This window comes from Thamnophis sirtalis, unplaced genomic scaffold (genome assembly GCF_051295495.1).
Source record: "Thamnophis sirtalis isolate CommonGarterSnake01/CBP01778 unplaced genomic scaffold, rThaSir2_p1.2 scaffold_4, whole genome shotgun sequence".
NCBI lineage: Eukaryota > Metazoa > Chordata > Lepidosauria > Squamata > Natricidae > Thamnophis > Thamnophis sirtalis.
In genome coordinates, this window is record NW_028261384.1 from 91,272,076 (window position 1) to 91,282,349 (window position 10,274).

Genomic DNA, 10,274 nt, shown 5'->3' on the forward strand with positions numbered 1-10,274 from the left:
TATAGCTTATCTCTCAAAACAATTAGATGGGCCTGGCCAAGGATGGCCACAAAGCCTTAAAGTCCTCACCGGAGTAGCAGGACTACTGCAGGAATCAAACAAACTCACTTTCTCTTGTCCAGTGCAAGTTCATACTTCCCATTCCCTTCAGTCTATTCTTGAAAACAAAGGACATTTGTGGATCAGTAACTCGAGACTTTTCAAATATCAAGCAATGTTAATTATCCCCAAGTCCAGTTAACTGTATCCAACCATTTAAATCCTGCTACCTTGTTACCAACTGAGGCTATGCCTATAATACATGATTGTTTACATACTTTGGAACAGCAATATTCTTCCAGACTAGATTTGGTTGACCACCCTTTGCAGGGGACAGATTACAACTGGTTCACAGACGGTTCGAGCTTCATCGCTGAAGGAAAGAGGTGGGCAGGATACGCAGTAGTCAGCTCCAAAGAAGTCATAGAAAGTCATAGAAGTCATAGAAAGGCGTAGGATGGAGTACACAGGTAGCCAAACTATGGGCACTAATCAGAGCTCTAGAGCTAGCTAAAGATGAGAGTTCGAAGGTGTGGACCGACAGTAAGAATGCATTCCTAACTTTGCATGATCATGCTGCCCTTTACCATGAAAGGGGATATACTGATTCGACAAGAAAAATTATTCAGCATGGGCACTTAATTTAACGCCTTATTCAAGCTATCATGGTGCCTTCTAAAGATGTTGTTATACACTGTAGAGGCCACCAACGAGGTTTAGACCCGATAGCCATCGGCAACAAAAAGGCAGATGCAGAGGCCCGACATGCAGCGGTTAGAAACGAGCCTACCCCAGACTTGAATATCTTTGTAGTTATGGACTTAGGTGTGACACTTACCACAATGACTCCTACCTACTCAGCCTCTGATCTAAAAGCTGAAATGAAGAAGGGGTGGTATATCCATACATGATCTAAAAGCTGAAATGAAGAAGGGGTGGTATATCCTCCCTGATGGTAGGCCATACATACCATGCTTCTTGACATGGACAGTGGTCGAGCAGGCACACTGGACCTTACATTTGGGAAAGTCTGCCCTTGCAGAGGCTATTCTTAGGGAGTACTACTTAGACGATGTTCACGTCCTAACAAACAAGACCTCCTTACAATGCACCATGTGCGCATCAACAAACCCATGACAGGGTCCGACATTGCCTCCTGGCTTCTAACCTATGGGGACCATCCCGAAAGACATAGTAACCATTGACTTTACTGACATGCCCCAATGTAAACATTATAAGGCTCTATTGGTGGTAGTGGATACAAATACTGGATGGCTGGACGTCTTCCCGACTTCCACAAAACAAGCACAAGAAGTTGCAAAGACCTTCCTGAATTCGATCATTTTCCGTTACGGATGTCCATCCGCAATATCATCAGATAATGGTCCAGAGTTTGTCCACAAAATCAATTAACTTTCGGCTTGGGCAATCGGAACCAGATGGAGGTTTCATTGTGCATTTCATCCTCAATCTGGGGGAAAAGTTGAAAGAGCTAATCACACCCTGAAGGATAGATTAACCAAAATAGGCATAGAAACCTATTTGAGCTGGTTAGACGCATTACCCTTAGCCTTGTATAATATAAGGACTGCTCCTAGAAAAAAAGTACCATCTGTCCCCCTTTGAAATGATGTACGGTAGACCTCCTATGATTTTAAGGCGTGAGGTTGTGGGATGGCCGGAATTATCCCATAAAGGGGGGGGGGGGTAAGGGGGGAATAGCTAATAGGGAATTAATCAAACAATTGCAGGGATTGAATACACAACGAGAGGTCATAAAGAAATATGTAGGAGAACAAACACCACCTGTACTTGCTACCAAATGCTATCCCTTTAAGCCAGGGGGACAGAATATGAGTAAACATATAGGAAGGTTATTCAGAATTGGGATATGTAATCACCTTCTGACATCCTCTGGTCTAACCCTAGTGGCCTTGGATTGTGGCCAACCCCCTTCTGTTGTAATCGGGCAAATAATTAGTCCTTTCCAGTTGAAGAGGGGTTGGGCAGGGTTGTGTAAGGTCCAGAAACAACCATCCTTAGTAGCCCCCGTTGGGTATCAAGGTGCTCCTGGAAAATGCAGGTGCCGAGAAGCTATAACAACAGAACCGCCCAAACGAGGATCTGACAATTGCCAACAATATATCACCCAGGCAAAACAAGTTCCGGCTACCATAACCACTTTAGTCTATCACACCAAAGCCCCAAGAGATTGTAAACCAATGAGAAAAACGTGCCAGAGAAATGGAACCATGTATACGTTATGTACTATAGGGGGTAAGGAAACTTGCTACAAACCTGAAACCCCGGAAAGGCTAAATGTTACTTTATATACCAGGTTTGGGCAAATCTATGATGGAAAGATAGAGGGTCTGTATGCATATGTAAATCACACCACTGTCCTTAAACAAGGAAAGGAAAGGATAGTATTGGAATTCGATGCTTGCATGGCCATAGATGAACCAGGCAAAACAGGTAGAGTGGGATGTGGGTCCGACTCCTGGAAGAATGCATACAAACATGATCATAAATACCTGTGTAAAACTGACATCACCTGGATTACAGCCAGACATATGAAATGGTTACCTTTGCAGGTTTGCTGCAATGTGCAGGATGGGAATGTGTGTGTGAGTATACCGGGGGCAGATATCAAGGGTGTCCAGGATTAGGCAACTTCACCAGGGTTAAGGATAGCAACCGGGTTAAGTTGGAAGTATACAGAACCCATCCACTCTTAAAGGCCTATGGATTTCTAATTGATGGGAGAGGGGCAGATCCTCTGACTTACCTTACTATAAGAATAGAGAGAATCTACGATGGGCAATTAGATCCTTCGGCTGGTCTGTGTATAACAATTTGAGGAAACTAGATAATAGCCCACTCTCTAAAAAGCACAAAGGCTAATAATTTATTTGTAAAAATGGCAGAAGTAGCAGCAAAAACACTGTCGGTAAAGAATTGTTTTGTATGTGGTGGTACGAATATGGTTGAACAATGGCCATGGGAAGCCCTGGAAGCCAGCCCTGAGGTTTTCAATAATATATCTAGGGTAGGGAACATATCAGCCAGAACTCGCTTTGCTGATATTGGTTTGACATTATCAACTAACCTAGTGGGGTGAAACTGCTTTACAAGGAACCAGACCGTATCCGTAGGGGACCTCATTTGTATAGGGGTCGGGAGTATAAAATCTGGACATCTCCTGGTAAGAGACAGAGTCTCAAAAGTTTAATGTTACCCTACTTCCTTATTTTAATACCATGACGTAAGTATGGGTTGCCCCAAACAACATGTACTGGATATGTGGCAATCTGGCATACAAGAGATTGCCTGGGAACTAGTCGGGGTCTTATGTTCTAGGTTGGATTAAGCCTTCCTTCTTCCTTCTGCCTATCCAGTCAAGAAAAGTATTGGGTGTTCTTGTGTATGACCCAGTAGGCCTACAGAGACGCAAAAGGAGCATAGATACAGCCTTCTCTAATTTTCTATGCAAAGAATTGGCGGAATATGAAAGGACCAGCATTTGGGACTCTGAATGAATAGTATGTACATACAGACAGGCTATTTGGGCGGAGGATGGGTCATATGGGTATAGGACCCCTATTTACTGTACATGCTAAACAGGATTATCAGATTACAAGCAGTCATGGACCTAGCTGGACAAAGGTTGGACAAAGCATTAAACATATTATCTGAAGCCATCGATAAACTTAAAACCGCTGTATACCCAAATAGGTTGGCCTTGGATTACATCTTGGCTAAGGAAGGACGTGTGTATGGAAAGTTTAATCTCTCTAACTGTTGTTTACAGATTGATGAAACAGGGAAAGTTATTAAACAATTAACTACGAAAATGAGACAACTTACCCATAATGCTGAACAGAAATGGAGTGGATTTAATTTCAAAGAGATCTTTAGTGGGTGATTCCCTAAATTACCCGGTTTGCAAGCCATAGTTGCTCTTATAGGTCTAATTGCCACTGGTTGTGTTATTCTTCCATGTGTCCTCCCCATTTTTATGCGAATCATATCTAACAGCCTGTCGTTATTAGCAAAAAGGGAAGCAGTAGCCCAGGTAATGACAATGTGGGAATATGAAAAACTAACAAGTGTGGGTGATCGTGAAACTCCTCTTCAAAAATCAGAAGTTTCAAAGGGTGGGGGGGAATAAAGTAAAGGGTTAACATAAAATGTAAAGTTAAGCCGGACAAGAATGCCCCAAACCTTATCCATTCCACAGGGGATTAAATACCTTATCTACCTGACTAGGTCTAGGCAGGAAATTGGTAAGATTCTATCCTCATAAGACAATCAAGATATCCTGTCACTAGGACTAATGTGTACAAGTGTTAGCGAGTGTTAGCGAGTGTTATTTCCTGGATTTTCCAGAGGGGAGGGGCACGGAGGTTGGAGGTCGGCTCGTGTGGAAAAAAATGGTGGCAAAGTTTCTTTGAAAAATATTTCCCTGACTAATTTCACCATTTCAATTTGCTCAGTTCTTTGTATTAACATCTACATCGTTCTGGGTTGACTTAGAGTGCAAGCCTGCTGGTAAGTGAGCTGGGTGTTTTCTTTTATTTTTTTAATGTATTTTAAAATGATATTTTATTTATTGTGCATAGGATTTTTTAAAATTCTGTGTGGATTCTTTTTTTAAATTGTCTTAGACTATTTAAAAAAAAGATTCTATCCAAAATAAATTGAAGTGAAACCATTTTTAAAAATTCTATGCACAATACTTTGAAATATATTCTGCAGAGAAAGAATAGTTTGAAATGTTTTACTTCAATTTATTCTGTGTGGATTCTTTTTTTAAATTGTCTTAGGCTATTTAAAAAAAGATTATATCCAAAATACAAAATACCAGCTGCAGTTATTCACTTAAGAACTGTGGCAAGAAAGGTGGTATAATGGGCTTAGTGACCAAAGTTACAATGGAATTGAAAAAAGTGACTGATGACCATTTTCACATTTAGTGGCCATTTTCACACGTAGCGACCGTTGCAGCATCCTCATAGTCACGTGATCAAAATTTTGATGCTTGGCAACAGTTACAATTTATATTTGTAAATTGTAGTTATGTTGAAATAAAAAAAATTACAATACTATTTTTGCGTGATATGAAAATTTTTGTTGCTCCGTATAAATTTTTTAATCAAGCCCCCCCCCCCCCCCCCCGGTCAAGGGTGTTCCTCTTTACCAATCTGAAAATCTGGTCACCTTATCATTGGCCTAATTTGAGACAATGATGACTCTGCATATAGACAAGAGGTTAAAGAACTGGCCCTGTGGTAGGGCTGGAACAATCTGGAGCTGAGCATGCTTAAAACTGTAGACATGAGAGTGGATTTTAGGAAGAACCTTTCTATTCTACTACTTTTTGCACTATTCAATAGAAAGAAAATTAACAGAAAACAAAGAGAAAATACACGAGATTCAAAAGGAGGGGGCCACAGAAATTTTAGAACATTCCGGTGACATCAACATGAGATCTAAAAGCCCTCTGGATGGTTAAAGAGCCCACAAAAAATAGTACAAGAAGCTCATGAGCTTGGAAAAAAGGAAACAGAAGATTTATTTCTTATATTCCTAACAAAAAGGCAACAATTTGCGAAAAGCATAGGAAAAGTTCAGGCAGAGCAAGAAAAATCTGCTTCACACACAATGCCTCAAAAATGGTGGAAGCCTGGAAGACAAAAAGTAGCTCTGAAGATTAAGAAGTGGCCACAGGTTGCTACTGAAGAAAAATTAACAGAAAACAAACACAAAATTGATGAGCTGGAGATTAAAAAGGGAGGGGCCACAGAAATTTCAGAACATTCCGGTGACATCAATATGAGATCTAAAAGCCCTCTGGAACAGTTAAAGAGCCCACAAAACATAGTACAAGAGGTTCATGTGGTTGGGAAAAATACAAGAGAAGAAGACTTCTTTCTTCAGTTGGTAACAGAAAGAACTAAAGGAACACCTACAGGGGAACAAATAAACCCAGCTTCACATAAAATGGATGAAAAATGGAGGAAGGTGGCAAGGCGACTAGTCCCTCTGAAGAATAACAAGAAGCCACTGGTTGTTACAAAAGCAAAATTAACAGAAAACAAAGAGAAAACTCATGAGCTGGAGATTCAAAGGGAAGTGGCTACCAAAATTTCAGAAACTTCTGGAGACATCAGCCTGAGTGTTAAAAGCCCCATGGAAAACTTAAAGATCACTCGGACAATGGTACGGAAAGTTCATGAGCTTGGAAACAAACCAAGTGAAGAATATTTCTTTGCTAGGTTCCTAACCAAAAGAAGAGGATTTGCAAAAACTCCTGTTAGACTTTCAACAGAGCGAGGAAACGTTGCTTCACATTCGGTGGCTGAAAAAGCAGGGAAGCCTGCAGTGCTACTAGATCCTCAGCAGTTTTCTTCCCTTAAGAGACTTCCTCAAGCATCCATTCACTCTTTACATAAGCATTCAATTTTACACCTTCCAACTGAGCTGCCTCCTTTGATTACTTCTATTGTAGCGGATGATGATAGTGACCTCATTCTGAAACCTGGCAACAGATCAACAAGGTCACATCATGGAAAACACCCTGTAATCAGCCAACAGGCAAAAGAGAAAAATCCTCAGAACGAACAGATTGCAGAGAAACTTTTGGAACAGGAACTTGAGTCTAAGAAAGCAAGAGAGGAAAATCTTCTCAGGCGCTTAATAATTGGAGGAAACAACTCCAGAATTACCACCGAGGAGTTTGAAACTTTGAATGAACCGTTGCCTGTTAAAACATTCTTCAATGAAGCGGATTGGGGGTATCAGGAACAAGCCACGTCTGCTCCCCCTTCATCTGACTTTTTGTCAAGCTCTGATAACTATTTTCTTCAGGCCGATGTCTTTGAAGATGCACAAAAACAGATCTGATGTTTAAGCAGTCTCTGATTAAGCTAATTGTCCAGTTCATTGCTAGTATGCCAATAGTATATTAAATAGTACATTTTGATGTTCAGGGTTTTATTGGCGTGAGTGGCTGGCCAGGCAATTGCGTGCGGGTTACTTCGTGTTTGCTTTAATTGAAATTTCAATTGATGCCAGAAGCAAGCGGTGCGGGAGTATTGGTTTACTTATTTGAATTATTCAAGTTATTGGTTGGCTATTAGTGATCAGATAGATCCTTCCCCCCCACTCACACATTATTTTTAGGTGTGCTGCTTCTTTCCCTTTCCACTCGAAGGGAGGGAGGGAGGGAGAAGAAAGAAAGATAAAGAAAGAGTAAGGGGGGGAGGGAGAGAGAGAAGAAAGAAAAAAAGAAGAAAAAGATAAAAAGAAGAAAGAAGGGAGAGTGGGGAGGGAGGGAGGGAGGAAGAGAAAGAAAGAAAGAAAGAAAGAAAGAAAGAAAGAAAGAAAGAAAGAAAAGAGGAAGGAAGAACAACAAACCCTGGCACTAGACATGGCTTCAGAAGATGCCATGTGTGTATTTGTGTATGCACATACACATATAGTATATATATAGTATATAATGTATCTTTTTGTGTGACTATACACAAACTAGACTATGTAATATGTATGTACACATATGGCATATACACATAGGATTAAATAGTATATTTTGGATGTTCAGTAGTAGTAAATAAATAGAGAGAGAAATTGTATCTCTTTAAGGCCTTTGGGGTGAGGAGAAGCCAGGCAAGGCACCCCTTGATGCGAGTGATGTCAAGTTGGCCACGCCCACCCAGTCACATGACTAACCAGTTATGCCCATCCAGTCACATAACCAACCAGCTATATCTACCTAGTCACATGACCAACCAGTCAAATGACCAACCAGTCACATGACCAATAAGGCACACTCACAAAACAAACCCCGCCCACAGAACTGGTAGTAAAAATATTTGAAACCCATCCCTATTTCTTTCCCTCCCCTAATTGTAACTTTACCTTGGTTTTTCACAACTATTCACAACCAATAGTTCTCTCTTTCTCTGTTGTGAGTAAAAACACTGCATTTGACCATGAAGTTTTCTCACACATCTTCCATAGAACCTTTCTCATTTCTTTTCCTTGCAAAAACTTGTTATTGTCTTTCACTGAGTGTTTTAAACATATTACATCCTTGGTTTGGGGATTTGGGCAAAAATGATTAGAATCATATTAAGTAGTATTAGGGAGAACCTAAACCAAATAATATCAGTGCCCTCTGTTCCGGATATTATTATGCTTCTGTTCCATGAGAATGTTGTACATTTTAATAAAAGGATAATAGAATATGGTATACATACAATGCAGCTGATGAGAAAAGAATGCAGAGCAAATGTTTGCAAATGTGGGATCTGGATGAAAATTAAAGCTAGGATCTCCCAATAAGAGCCCACCAGCTTGAACCATTGCATCCTTGCAAAAGTGTTTGAATGGAAAAATTGCCTGACTCCTTATTGGAACGGTCTGTTCCAGATCTTCCTGACCTCCAATACAGCTGTGAAATGACAGTATTTGGCTTTCTGGGTACATGCTTCGCACTGTAAAAAAATACCAACCCCAGACCAGGAAGTCGCTCAGCCTCAGTCATCTGACTGCAGCAAGGCAAAGATTGAAGCTTTGCCCAACAAGGGAGCAAGGGCTAGTGACCTCTGTTACCCCTCCCTCCATGCAATCTTCGACCAAGACATCGGCATCAAATTAACTCATCTCTACTTCATGGAAGCCTTGCAATGACTGCAAGAAAAAGTCTGCATTAAGCCTGCAGCATGGACCAACCCTACATTGCTCCTCTTCAGTTCCATGCTGTATTTAGGGTTGCATGTCCCACTGTTCAAATGGTTCAGCCTGTATATCCCCTTTTATGTTTTTGCCTTGCTGAAAGACCTTTTTATCCTCCTTCATCTTAAATGAAGGATGTTTTGCTTTATTTCGCTTACTTCCATAATTGATATAAGAAAGCTTAGATGCAGATATTGCTTTCTATGTTTCATTTTTTGTTTTGTTTTTACGAACAAGAAGTGGTGACTATGGGAAAATAAAAATATAGCCTATTGATCTATTAGAATCAATAAGGTGTAAGTGGAAACAGCAGGCCCTAAAAAGGTACATCAACCAAAATTTTAAATAGAAAGATTTCAAAGTGTATCAGAACTATTTGTAATCCTGCTGAGCCATTGCTCTGAAATGTGATTTTGCAAAGTAGGTAGTTTTGAAATGTATTTGGCCATAGAAGGACAAAACTGCAAGAAATAAGAAACTGAAAGTAGCCGATGCATAGGTTTGAGATGTACACAGATATATATATAGAGATAGCCCTGGCACTATCACGTCTTATATAATTGCTGGTTTTTGGATGCTGCACGCATGCGCAGAAGGCACACATGCTCACATGTTTGGTTATGGCGAACCAGTTGCTACAACTGGTAGCAGCCCAACACTGCTCTATGATTATATAGTACAAATGGGGAGGAAACTAACAATTAGATTGCAAGAATACAACCCAGTGGGGAGATGAAGAGACCTAAACTCATTGTTGGCCTCATATTGCAATTGAAGGACACACATTTAATTTCACAGCTACTAAGATTGTTGGCAATGCAGGTACAAAGATAGTCAGGGAAATGATTGAAACCTGAGAAATGGGTCCTTTCTAGGTAAAAGGAATACTGATTTACGGCAGCTTATCAAGTGCTTAGGCGCTGAGGACTTGTCAGCACAAGGAAACAACAGCCAATTGCCAGAGATCAGCACACCAATCAGCCAATAGGAAACACCACATAAACATGACTCACACTATAGCCCAAAGCATGTATTCCAATAGAAAGAAGTTCCCTGAATATGGTCTCCAGCATAAATCTGAAAGCTTGGAAGAGTAAATCTCTGGTCCCAGTGATCAACCCAGATTTGACATTGCATCATTATCCTGGGACACATATATTTGCCTTCATTCATGAGTTTGTAGATCATTTGAGGTATTGGAGATGATGAGGTTAAACCAGGGGTGGGTTTCAAAAAACGTTACTACCTATTCTGTGGGCATTGCCTGTTTTGTGTGGCTTGGCGATCATGAGTCTGGGTGGGCATTTTGCTGAGATCTATAGTATTTCAATATGTCATTGCCTGCATCATTGATAACCAGATTGGGATTTTCACATAGTGTTTTTTTATTTTCCCCCAGACCTTAAACAGGGCATCCCTTACTATGTGTCTCTGGAAGTAGGAATGAGATTTATTCTTTCCCTCCCATAGGAAGCCATGCCAGCCTAGTTGGAGAT